This window comes from Canis lupus, chromosome 17, assembly GCF_011100685.1.
Source record: "Canis lupus familiaris isolate Mischka breed German Shepherd chromosome 17, alternate assembly UU_Cfam_GSD_1.0, whole genome shotgun sequence".
Classification (NCBI taxonomy): Eukaryota; Metazoa; Chordata; class Mammalia; order Carnivora; family Canidae; genus Canis; species Canis lupus.
Genome location: NC_049238.1, coordinates 43,447,577 through 43,450,443, shown reverse-complemented (window position 1 = coordinate 43,450,443; position 2,867 = coordinate 43,447,577). Strand labels below are relative to the sequence as shown.

General features: G+C 36.6%; 1 pseudogene; it reads right to left on the bottom strand.

Moving 5' to 3' along the window:
• Positions 1 to 1,301: 1,301 nt before the first annotated feature.
• LOC111090402 lies at positions 1,302 to 2,108 on the bottom strand (annotated as a pseudogene).
• Between the last annotated feature and the right edge of the window lie 759 nt (positions 2,109 to 2,867).

Genomic DNA, 2,867 nt, shown 5'->3' with positions numbered 1-2,867 from the left:
AAAATTTATCCTATGTTTCTTAAAGCAAGGACCTTTTGTAATCCTTTCCAAACCTCATATCTGAGTTTATGTTAAAATGAAGAGGCAGCTAATATAAGAGATCCTTAGGATTAGAAAAGAGATTGCTATCTCCATCTTATACTTGAAACATATTAGAAAAAGGTCATTCCCCAAAATAACCAATAAAAGACAAGTACCTGACTTAAAATATATTTATTTAAATCATCTCTCTAATAAATTACAAATGAACATTTTTAGCTATTAATAACTTGGCATGAATATTCTAAAGACACATCTATATTCAACATACTTGATAGGCCATGTATAGGAAATGGCCATAAGTGAAATTACTATTTACTGATGGAAAGCTCCCTGAAGTAAAAAAAAAATTGTGAAGTAAGAAGAAAATGGACAGCAGTGTAGAATAAGTTGCAACTTCCTGCATAACTCTGCTCAGGATCCCTATTCTTCATTTATATTTACTTTGACTCCATACAAATTTAAGCCTTTTATAGGCATGGCAATGTTTAGACATCATGCTTTGTTTAAATAAATAAGATGGCACTCATGCCACCTGGGATGTTTAACTTCATCTTGGGCAGGCTATGTAAATTCTTAATAACAATCATAGTTCCTGTATCATCTGCATTTACTAATAGCAACCATGAAGTTACATAATTCACTTACATCAACTAAGTTAATAATCACAACAATCTCATGAGGGAGTTATCTTCATTTCACTAATAAGGAATGGAGGTTTAGAAAGAAGAAATAATAAGATCATCTGCGAGTGGCAAATTCAGTATTAGGATATGGCTTTCCCAAAGCCTGATTTTTTTTTTTTTTTTTTTGGTTATAAATGCTTTGTCTTTCTTTTCTTTTCTTTTCTTTTCTTTTCTTTTCTTTTCTTTTCTTTTCTTTTCTTTTCTTTTTTCTTTTCTTTTCTTTTCTTTTTCTTTTTTTTTTTTTTTTTTTTAACATGGAAAAACTCAGGCAGCCCTGATGGCTTAGTGGTTTAGCGGTGCCTTCAGTCCGGGGTGTGTCCCTGGAGTCCCAGGATCCAGTCCCAGGTCAGGCTCCCTGTATGGAGCCTGCTTCTACCTTTGCCTGTGTCTCTGCCTCTCTCTCTCTCTCTGTGTCTCTCATGAATAAATAAATAAAATATTTTAAAAAATAACATAGAGAAACCTGGTGGTGGATAATAGTCATCAGATGTTTCTCTAAGAGTTCAAATTCCAGCTTTCTTATAAAATGTAAATGAACACCTACACATGTATATGTAACTGTTGTCAAAATTAAGCTTATTTACTAAAAAAAGATTCATTATCCGAACTTTCTTTTGCATTCTTTTCATCTTTGCTATTAGGCACTAGAGCATCTGACCCCTCAAGAAAACATGGGTCCTTCCAATATTATTTTTTGTAATCTTAATGCCATCACTTGGAACACCACTTGAGCCATTCTGAGATATCTGGCATATCTTGGACCCTTAACTATAATAAAGATTTCTTTTTGAGATTTATTTATTTATTCCTGAGAGACACACGAAGAGAGAGGGAGAGACATAGGCAGAAGGAGAAGCAGGCTCTCCATAGGAGCCCAATGCGGGACTCAATCCTGGATCCTGGGATCACGACTCAAGGCTAAAGTAGACGCTCAACGGCTGAGCCACCCAGGCGCCCCTGAATTAAGATATTTTCTGATGTTACTTCACTTTCCTGTGATCTAGAGTCTTATATACTGTTCTGCTGTGATTGCTCTGAAGTGGTTTCAGAATGTGACTGATTCATTTGTGATACCAGTGTCACTTACAGAAGATACTTCAAATGTCACATCATTTAAGCCTGTGATAGTTGACAATTTTGCAACTAAAATATGAAGAGCTGTTTGGATACTAAACATACTACAATACTAAGAGCAATTTGCTGGATATGAAGAGAAAGTTCTGCCAGTGTCTCCTTACAGACTATAGAAAAGTGGTTGAGGAACTCTACAGTGTTCACCACAAACTGGTTTAGAAAATGCTACTGGTCTTTTCTGTTGAACAGCTAGCACTTTGTGGTCAAGTCTATGCCTGACCTCATGAGAAGAATCCCATCTTCATCCATCTCCTTACAGGGTGAAAGACCCACAGCTTGCCCACAAACCCTTCAAAGATGGGATCACCCAAAGCCTGCACCCTTAAATTTTATTTTATATATATATATGTCTCATAATTTCCTAAGACAGAACAACAAATGAATCTCCCAGTGAAGAAGAGGAAAACATTATGGAAGTGAAATCTCTAACATTCAACATTCCATAAGTGAGACCAACTGGTACAATCCAATCAGTTCCTAAGCTCTACTTGCCTCCTACAGGCAACCCAGGTTCAGATACGTGGATATATGCACCAAGTTGTTTAGTAACAAAAAACTAACTGGATATCTCCACAACATCATGGTTGGCTGAAAACCTTGCTAAGTCTATCATGGCAGGAAAGGCATACAAAAGAAAATAGTATTTGAGCAGAAGTCTGAAAGAGGAGTAGGAATTAGCTATACATGGGAGCTGAGTATATAAGAACAATGAAAACATGGGGATCCCTGGGTGGCTTAGCAGTTTGGCGCCTGCCTTTGGCCCAGGGCGCAATCCTGGAGACTCGGGATCGAGTCTCACTTCAGGCTCCCGGCATGGAGCCTGCTTCTCCCTCCTCCTGTGTCTCTGCCTCTCTCTCTCTCTCTCTCTCTCTCTCTCTCTTTGTCTATCATAAACAAATAATAAAATAAATAAATCTTGAAAAAAAAAGAAAACAAAAAAGCATTTTATTTTTGGCAATAATCATCATATCATCATAACTGCAATTTATTCTTTCATTCACTCATAAA